This window comes from Elephantulus edwardii, unplaced genomic scaffold, assembly GCF_000299155.1.
Source record: "Elephantulus edwardii isolate Elephantulus edwardi_28Jun2011 unplaced genomic scaffold, EleEdw1.0 scaffold00158, whole genome shotgun sequence".
NCBI lineage: Eukaryota > Metazoa > Chordata > Mammalia > Macroscelidea > Macroscelididae > Elephantulus > Elephantulus edwardii.
Window position 1 is genome coordinate 2,613,241 of NW_006399908.1, and position 10,793 is coordinate 2,624,033.

General features: G+C 42.8%; 1 protein-coding gene across 1 annotated transcript in view; it reads right to left on the reverse strand.

Moving 5' to 3' along the window:
* Window positions 1–10,793, reverse strand: part of SLC9A9 (solute carrier family 9, subfamily A (NHE9, cation proton antiporter 9), member 9) — a 1,074,946-nt gene that overhangs the window by 209,837 nt on the left and 854,316 nt on the right. The gene's annotated exons all lie outside the window — the stretch shown is intronic.

A 10,793-nucleotide genomic window follows, 5' to 3' on the forward strand; every position in this document is an offset into this window, starting at 1 on the left:
TATACATCTCTATTTGAGGGGGGCCTTGTAACTTTTTATTGTCAATAGACTGCATCAGAAGTAACAATTTTATAATAAGATGTTGGAATTCTGTAGGTGGTAACCGTGGATAATGTGCTCCGCTGCCAAATGAGAAGTCGGAAATTGAGATTTTCTGAGAGCTGCCCCTGGAGAAAGACCTGTTATTCTACTTCCCCACCCAGCTACCCACCGCCCTCCCCCCAAATTAAAACAGCCACTGAAAAATCTGCCAAGCATCACTCCAGTCTGACACACGTGAGATTTCACGAGTTGGACTTGACCTGGTGACAACTGGTTTGGTAATATTTTTTCCCCTCTAGTTGCCCAGGAAGGTGTGAAGAGGCGTTACTGTTTGGTGCCACCAAGTTGAAATGAGACTTAAATAAAAAAGAACAAGAAGTCCTAGACCGTCCTTACAATTACTGACTTGTCTGGGATACTGTGCTGCCACTCGGTCAGTTTGTCCCATGGAAGGCCCATTTTTTCTTGGTAACCCTCTACCTTACCAAGCATTTCTTTCTCCAGGGATTGATCCTCTGGACAACATGCCCAAAGCATGTACCACAGGCATCATTTTACCTGCAGAGCATTCTGGCTGCACTTCCAAACACATTACTCATTCTTCTGGCAGCTCACGGTATACTGAATAGTCATTACCAAGACCACTGTTCAAAAGCATCATTATTGGTTGTCTTCCTCATTCATTCATTCATTGTCTAACTATTATATGCACATAAGACAATTGAAACTATCATGCATCGTAGTCATCAAAATGATACTTTTGCTTTTTAACACTTTAAAGAGGTCTTCTGCAGTAGTTTTGCTTAATGCACTGCATCATTTGTTATCTTGTCTTCTGCTTCCACTGGCATTGGTTGTGGATCCAAGTAAAAGGAAATATTTGACAACTTCAGGCCTTGATTTGTGTTATTATATTGTTGCCTAAAGTGGTGCTACCAATCCAAAGGTGGGTGACTTTAATCCGAGTCCCTCAGGCCTGTTTTCCATTGTTTTTGCTCAAACATTCTTCTAGGTCGTATAGCCCTTGTGTGTCCACTTGCCATACGGAGGTAACTTGTGGTCACTGTGAAATTGAACACTGTGGCACTGATACGTCAAACACGTTAATGGTTACCCATGGTGGACAGTGTTTGATGGTGCTCCCCACTTTAAACAAGCTTGGAAGCAGGAATGGCATCCACTTCTGTAAATAACTTGCCTCTGGAAACCCTACGAACCTGGAGAAAGAATGAAAAGTCACACAAGTGTTGAGGACTTTCGTCCATAGGGTCGCTATGAGTTGCCTACGACTCAGCTGCACTTAACAACAACATTTATCCAGTGGTGACAGTTTTTGTCAAGTCTTCTTTACTTTCTTCATCCAAGGTCATGCGCTCTGTATAACACAGGTTCTTGATGAATCTTCCTCCAACTCTGATGTTACATTCTACTTTATATATCCAGCTTCTCAGATCATTTGCTCAGCAAACTGACTGAGTAAGTACGGTAAAACTTTGGCACACATTTTTCCCGATTTTAAACCCATACTGAAAAAGCACCTTTTGTTCTATACAAAGGTTTCAAATGAGCATAATTAAATGTTTTGGAATGCCCATCCTTTCAAATGTTACCCATAATATGTTATAACCTACAGAGACAAATTTCTTTGCATAGTTAATAAAACTCAGGTAAATATCTTTCTTGTATTCTCTGCTTTCTGGTAAGATTTATTTGCCATCAGTAGTGATATATCTCATTTCATATCCATGTCTTAATTCAAATGGAATTTCTGACAGTTCCTTATTGAATCACTGCTGCAACAATTTTTAAATTATAAACAGCAAAACATTACTTATGCATGCTAGTAATGATATTGTTTGATAATTTTCATATTCTTTTGGATCACTTTTCTGTGGAATGACCACAAATACAGATCACTTGTACTTGACTGGCCAAGATGTTGTCTTTCAAATGAAGGAACAATAAGGATGAAACAATATTTGGCTTTTGTCTTACCCTGAACATCATTGGGTAGTTGTCCTGGAGAAGTTACTTTAGTTCTTTGAACATCAGTGTCATTATTTATAAAATGAGAGTTACATTAAGTGTCTTAATTGGTCAGCACTAAGTATACTAGCACATGCATAGCACACAGCTTATAAACAGTACTCACTGATGGTGCTGTGGGGGCTCTGGGAGCCTAGTGGTAAGAAGTCATACTGCAGTTCCAAAGGCACGTGGTTCAAATCCACCAGCAGCTCCTTGGAAGAAAAATGGGCAATCTCCTCCTGCCTCTGAAAACCTGCTGAAGGGTCAGCCATGGGTTGGTTTCAACTCAGTGGCACACAACAACAAAAAGCAACAACGTGGTTGACATTTCCCTCTTCTTCCTCACCTCAATATGATTTCTGCTTTCTAGACCATACAATTGTTGAAATAAGAGAAACGTATGGAATTTAATTCTCAATAGTAAAAAAAAAAAAATGGGTTGCCTAATGGTTAGACGCTGCACTGTAATCCTGAAGGCATGCGGTTCTAATCCACCAGCTGCTCTGTGGGAGAAGGATGGGCATTCTCTTTCCATACAATTAGCTGCCCCTGAAAACCTGGAGGGTCAGCAATAGATCGGTCCCAACTTGTCAGCAACTCAACAAACCTAACCCATATTTGTTGAGTCAATTCTGACTCAGGTGGTCATCCATAAGATTTCTGAAGCTATACATCTTTATAGGAGGAGACTGCTTCAAAACAGTTAGGTTGAAGAAATTAGGAAAGCTCCAGTGGGGACCTGAAAAGGTGGGGTGATGATGGGCATGAAGCAACAGTGGTTGATTTTATAGAACACAGTGTGCGGGAATGATACTATAAAACACAATGTGGATAGAGGAATGCCTGGAACATAATATATAGAAATGAAACACAATGTATGAATTTTGTATGCAAACCAATATAAATTTTTTAAAAAATAGTACGGAGTTGGTATTTTTGGATGTCTAAGACACTGAGTAGGAAATTCTGGTGGCGTAGCGTGTTGGCAGCCTAAAGGGATGGTGGTTCTGCTCCATAGGAGAAAGATGCGCGATCTTCTGCACAACGAACTGCCTCTAGAAATCTGCCAGAGGGTCAGCTGTGGGTTGGTTCCGACTCAATGGTATGTAGTAACAATAGCAAGGCACTGAGTAAGTGTAATAAAAAGAAACTCAGTGCTGATGAAAGGAACACTCTAGATAGTTGTGATCTTGTACTGATGGCTTAGTTTCTTAATCCTGCTATAACAGAAATACAGTGAGTGTTTATAAAGAGTATATATCAAGAAGGAAAGGTGACCCACCAGAGTGTGGAAACTATAGAACAATATCATTGATTTCACATGCAAGCAAGATGCTACCGAAGATTATTAAAAAATTACTGGAAGAGCACATCAGCAGAAAACTGCCAGAAGTCTAGGCTGTGTTTAGAAGGGGTCGTGGTACTAGGGATATTGTAGCTAATGTTAGATGGGTATTGGCTGAAAGCAGGGAATACGAATACTAGGGAAATGTCTATCTGTGCTTCATTGATTATGCAAAGGCGTTTGACTGTGTGGACCATAACAAACTGTGGCTGACTCTGAGAAGAATGGGAATCCCAGGACACTTGATCATGCTAATGTGAAACTTAAGCTTGAACCAAGAGGCAGTTGTCAGAACAGAGCAAGGAAACATTGCGTGGTTCAAAATTGGGAAGGGCGTACACCAGGAATGCATCCTATCTCCATACCTTTTCAACCTGTATGCAGAACAGATCATCCGGGAGGCTGGGCTTTATGAGGAGAAATGTGGCATCAGGATTGGTGGAAGATCTATCAACAATCTGCGTTATTCAGATGACACAACCCTGCTTGCTGAAACTGAGGAGGACCTGAAGCCCTTGCTGCAGAGGGTCAAGGACTGCAGCCTTCAATATGGATTGAGGTTCAATGTCAAGAAGACAAAGATTCTCACCACTGGACCAATTGGAAGCATCAGAATGGATGGTGAAGAGATTGAGATTGTTCACAGCTTTAGTCTGCTTGGCTCCACAATCAACACTCTTGGCACCAGCAGCCAGGAAATTAAAAGATGTATTGCTATGGGAAAGTCTGCTGTTAGAGACCTCTCCAAAGTACTGAAGAGCAACGATGTGTCTCTGGAGACTAAGGTGTGTCTGGTACAGGCCATGATCTTTGCAATAACTTGTTATGCGTCAGAGAGCTGGACAATGACTAGGGAGGATAGAAGGAGAATTGAAGCTTTTTAGCTTTGGTGTTGGAGAAGAGTGCTGAGAGTGCCATGGACTGCTAAGAAAACAAACAGATTCATCCTGGAGAAGGTTAAACCGGGCTGTTCCTTGGAGGCAAGGATTCTGAGGCTTCGTCTGGCATACTTTGGTCATGTTGTAAGGAGCGACTGGTCCTTGGAGAAGGCCATCATGCTTGGGAGGGTGGAGGGCAGGCGCAGAAGGGGAAGGCCCTCTGGGAGATGGATTGATTCGGTGACTGGGGCAATCGGGATGAGTATATCAGAGACAACGAGATTGGCACAGGACAGAGCAGAGGTTAGAGCTGTTGTACATAGGGTCGTTATGAGTTGCAAGTGACTCGACAGCACATAACAACAACAACAATATCAAGAGAACAGTGGGTTTCTTCAGTGAAAGTTTGCTTTCTTATAATTTAGGTTTGAAGTCAATTTAGGGCACCTGTTCCAGGAAAATGTTCTCTTTTTCTTGTTTAGGGGGGAAATATCCTAGTCTCAACTTCCTTGGTAATTGCCATTTTGCATCTCTCTCTCCTTCATCTGTGCCAGTTTCTCTCTGTATCTAATCTGCTCTTTAAACATCTTAAAATTCATAGCATTTAAGACATGCCCTATACAGATATAGTTGTTGTTCTTGGGTGCTATAGAGTAAGAACTGACCCCTAGCTGACCCTCCAGTGGATTTTCAGAGGCAGTAGATCTCATGGGAGGTGACTGTCCATCCTCTCCCGCTGAACAGCTGGTGGATTTGAACCATACGCCTTTGGGATTTAAGCACAGCTTCTTATCACTAGGTTATCTGAGCTCCCTTTACACATATATGTTGTGTTGTTGTTATACACCATTGAGGTGACTGGAACTTGTAGCAACTCAGTGCATAATATCTCCGAACCCTGCCCTATCCTGAGCCAATCTCACCATCTCCGATGCATCTACCTCCATTACCCCAGTTATTGTGTTAATCTATCTTAACAAGAGTCGCGTCTTCTCCTTCACTGATCTTCCACCCTTCCAAGTATGATGTCCTTCCTTCCCCAAGGACTGGTCCCTCCTGGAAACATGCCCAATGTATGTAAGATAGAACTTCAAAATCTTTACCTCCAAGGAGCAACCTGGTTTTACCCTCTCCAGAACAGAACTATTTGTTCTCATGGCTGTCCATGGTATGTTCAATAATCTTTTCCAGCACCACAACTCAAAGACATTAATTCTTCTTCTATCATTATTATTTCTTTTCCAGGTCCCTAATGCATAGCAAGTAATTGTGAAGTTCATGGCCTAGATCAGGCACGCCTTGGTCTCTAGACTGACATCATTGCTCTTCAGCTCTTTGGAGAGGTCCCTGACAGTAGACTTTCTTAATGCAAATTGTTTTTTGATTTCCTGACTGCTGGTGCCAAGAGTGCTGACAATTGTCTCATTATAATAACAAAGAAAACCCTATTTCTAAAGGTGATCATAGTCATAGCCATTGTCGTTGCTGCTGTTGTTAGGGGTCATCCAGTCCAGTATGACTCAATCCTGTGAAGAACAGATCTGAACCCCGTCCTCTCCTGTGCCATCCTTGTCATCTCTGATACCTGAACCCACTTTCTTGCATGGACCCTCACTATTTCCAAGCAGGATGTCCCTCTCCAAGGAATAGCCTCTCCTAATGACATGTCCAAAGAGTGACAAAGCTTAGCCACTTTTGCCTGCAAGGAGCATTCCTCCAAGACCTCTGTACTTCTGGCAGTCTACAGATGTTCAGCACACTTCTCCAACACTACAACTCAAAGACGTCAATTCTTCTGTCATCCTTATTCATTAACCAACTTTTAGATGCACAGCAAGTTATTTGAAAGACCATGCATTGGCCTGAATCAGGCACACTTTAGTCTTCAATCTAATATCATTGTTCTTAAGTATTTTGGAAGAGGTCCCTGAGAGCAGACTTCCCCAATGCAATACCTCTCCTGACATCCAGGCTACTGTTATCAAATGTGTTGATTATTGATCCAAGCCAAAGGAAATCACTGATAACTTCAATCCTATCATGACGTTGTCTACTGGCCCCGGGGTGAGGACTTCCATTTTCTCGGTGTTGAGAAGTAATCCACACCGAAAGCTGTACTCCTTCATCTTCTGTAGCAAGTGTTTCATACCCTTTTCACTTTCAGCAAGCAAGTTGTGTCATCTACATAACACAGGTACTTGATGAGTTTTCCTCTGCTCCTGATGCCACATTACTCTTTAAGAGTCCAGCTTCATGAATGATCTACTCTGCATACAGATCTAGTAGGTATGGATAAAGGATACATCCCTAAAGCAGGCAGAAGCTTTTTGATCTGGGTATAGTTTTCTCAAGAGCACAATCATGTGTTCTGAGATTTCTGTTCTTCTCAATGTTAGTCATAGATTGTGATCCACACAGATGTCTTTGCATCGTCACAGACATAGGGAGTAGGGTTGCAAAACACATTTTTTGGGGACACAATTAAATTCCCAATATTTAGTATTCTTTTCCTTAAAATATCATTAGTTATAATAAAACCTCTCATCTGAGTTAGATCAATTTTTAAGACTAGTATTCTGTTTATACAATATGTTCCGGTTGATGTTGTTTTTGTGTATTGTCAAGTTGGAACCGACCCATAGCTGACCCTCCGGCAGGTCATCAGAGGCAGGTAATCACACGTGAGGAGACTGCCCGTCCTCCCATGAGTTGTTTCATGTTTTGTGAGGGGAAATATCCTTCACTCACTCACCACTGGCTAGTCACAATCTAGAAGTGAACCTCAAATGTGTTCTTAGAGTCTTTAAGTGGCACAGGAGGAGATTGCCCATCTTTCTTCTTCAGAATTGCTGGTGGAATTAAACTGCCAGTGAGGCCCTGCCTGTCTCTGGGTCAGCACAGCTGTCTAGGGACTAAGCGACTAGGGCTTCCTACCACATAGTGTGCTTGTTGTATGTACGTCCTGTCGGAACCAACTCAATCTTGCTCTCTCTCAGCGGCTTTTAAGAGGCAGTAACTTTCACAAGAGGACATGGCCCATCGTTCTCCTGTTGAGCAGGTGGTGGATTCAAACCACCTGCCTTTGGGTTGTAAGTGCAACTCCCTACTATTACGCCTAGAGTGCTCAGTATTACACAGTACTCGTTCTTGATTTTATGTACCACCAATTGGAACCGATTCATAACTGATCCTCCAGTGGGTTGCCAGAGGCATTAAATCATGTGGGAAGAGAGATTACCCATCGTTCTCCTGTGGAGGAGCAGTGAATCGAACTGCTTCCCTGTAGGTTGGAAGTGTGGCTCCGTACCACTAGGCCACCAAACTTCCCCATCACACAGTGTGGGTGCCACAGATGAAACCAGTGTGGAGAAATGTTGGCAAAACTACCCGTTGCATAGACAGGATTTGTGATTTTGTTTTCAACCGGTTTATTAGAAATATTGAAAGTTTAATGAAAATTAAATTTGTGTGATGACTGATAATTCTACTGCCTGCTAATTAATCCCTTTTCTTCCTGAATCGACTTCCATTTGTTTCCAATCCTAGCAATTCTTCATGATCATGAATAATAAATATCTATTATACAGAAGAACAGACACTTCTGCTCTTCCCCAAATGGCCCCTGCCAGGTTTCAAGGGCATTCTAGGTTATGTTGTCTGAGAAGATGGCAAACAAGCCTTCGTTGAGCTTGCTCACATTTTTATAGACTCGACATTGTCTCTTTTCTTAGATTCCATCTTTCTGACAGAAGAATCCTAATCCTTTTAATCCCTGATCCTCCAGCAGCGGTCCCCGTTGCTCAGCTATTGAAGTTGCCCTTCCTTGGCCCTTTCTTCGCTCTGCTCTGTGCCTTTCTCGGGCTGCAGTGACCAGAACTTAGCCACCTTGGTTTGACATAGAAACAAAAAGAAAATGGAAAGCTCATTCCAAGAGTGTGAACAGAGAAATGGGTATTGCATTGGATAATAATGCTGTGCTGAAAATGGTACAACTTAACTTCATTGTGATAGTTGGCAAGGTGGAGTTGGGAGAGAAAGAAGATTTTTTTTTTTTTTTAGAAATGAGATTTTAAGAAGTGTTATGAGAGAAATAAAATAAAAAAGAAGGGTTATTAGAGATTCTAGTACTTCCTAGCTCCAAATCCCCAAAGGTAACCAAGGGTAACCATCACTTGTACAATACACTCGAGGTCACCACCCTCTCACCTCACCTCCAGCCATCCCCGGCACATCCCGCTTCAATCTCACTGGTTTTACTGATGCGTCTGCTGCACACTCTCACCCATCCTGCCCCCAGGAGCTCTGTTCAACTCTCTGCTTGGGCTGCTGTCACCCCAAGTCCCCCATGGCTTAAAAGCTACTTCCTTAAATACCCCTGCCCTGAGCAGCTAAAAGTCCCTTTCCAATTTTATTTATTCCTTTCCTGGCTTTATCATCAGTTTCTAATCTTACCCTGTGTGACTGTTTACATTTTCATTAGCCGTGTCTCTCATTAGAATTTAAACCCCGTGAAGGAGAAGACTTGGAATCTATAATCATGGAGTCTTATATTTAGATTAGTGTCTAATGTGGGTAAAATCATAAACTGAACCCATTACCATGGAGTTCATTCTGATTTATGGTGACCCTATAGGACAAGACAGAGTGAGCTCAGGTGGCCTAGTGGTAAGGAGCTGTGCTGCCAACCCAAAAGCACGTAGTTCGAATCCACCATCTGCTCCCCGGGAGAAAGATGGACAATCTCCTTCCATGTGATTAGCTGCCTCTGTAAACCCACGAGATGGTCAGCTGTGGGTTAATTCCGAGGCCACGGTACTCAAGAACAACACTAGAACAATTTAGAACCTTCTCCAGAAGAATGTCCATCTGTTAAAAAAATAATAATGTCTATCTGTGCTTCATTGACTATGCAAAGGCTTTTGACTGCGTGGATCACAACAAGCTGTGGTTGACTCTGAGAAGAATGGAAATCCTAGAACATTTGATTGTGCTAATGCAAAACATACTTGGACCAAGAGGCAGTCGTCAGAACAGAGCAGGAAGACAACTAATGGTTCAAAATCAAGATGGGGGTCTGTCAGGGATGTATTCTGTCTCCATACCTTTTCAATCTGTATGCAGAACAGATCATCCGTGAGGCTGGGCTGTACGAGGAGGAATGTGGCATCAGGATTGGTAGAAGAGTCATCAACAACCTGCATTATGCAGATGACACAACCCTGCTTGCTGAAACTGAGGAGGACCTGAAGTGCTTGCTGCAGAAGGCCAAGAACTGCAGCCTTCAATATGGATTGAAGCTCAACATCAAGAAAACAAAGATTCTTACCACTGGACCAATTGTCAGCATCAGTATGGATGGTGAAGAGATTGAGATAGTTAACAGTTTTAGTTTACTTGGCTCCACAGTCAACACTCTTGGTAACAGCAGCCAGGAAATCAAGAGATGAATTGCATTGGGAAAGTCAGCTGTGTGGGACCTCTCAAGAGTACTGAAGAGCAATGACATCAGACTGGAGACTAAGGTGCACCTGATCCAGGCTATAGCCTTTGCAATTCCATGCTATGCATCAGAGAGTTGGACAGTAAATAGAGATGATAGAAAGAGAATTGATGCCTTTGAGCTGTGGTGCTGGAGAAGAGTGTTGAATATATCATGGACTGCTAGAAGAACAAACAGGTTTGTCCTGGAGAAGGTGAAGCCAGAATGCTCCTTGGAGTCAAGGATTCTGAGCTTCTTCTGACATATTCTGGGCATGTTGCAAGGAAGGACTGGTCCTTGGAGAGGTACATCATGTTTGGCAGAGTGGAGGGGCAGCGCAGGAGAGGAAGACTTTCGATGAGATGTATCGATTCTGTGACTGGAGTGGTGGGAATGAGTGTGTTTGAGATGGCTAGGTTGACACACGATAGAACGGTGTTTAGGGCTCTTGTACTTAGGGTTGCTATAAGTCAGGAGTGACTCGCTGGCACACAACAACAAACAACAACATAGGACTTCTTGAAGCTGTCAATGATTTCATCTTGCTTGGATCAACAATCAACACCCTTGCTTCAGGAAATCAAGAGATGGATTGCATTGGGTAAGTGGACCACTCCAGCATGCTGAGGAGCAATGATGGCAGATTGAAGACTAAGATGCAACTGATTCAGGCGATGGTCGTTTCAATCACCTGCTATGCATCAGAAATCCAGACAAGGAATAAGGATGACAGAAGACTAATTGATGTCTTTCATTTGTGGTGCTGGAGTTGTTGTTGTTATGTACCGTCGAGTCATCTGCGACTCATAGCGACCCTGTGTACAACAGCCCTAAACCGTGCTCTATCCCGTGCCAATCTCATTGCCCCTGACACACCCATCGCGATTACCCCAGTCACTGAATCAATCCACCTCATAGAGGGTTTCCCCTCCTGCGCTGTCCCTCTACTCTACCCAGCATGATGTCCCTCTCCAAAGACCTGTCTCTCCTTACAACATGTCCAAAGTATGTCAGGCGAAGC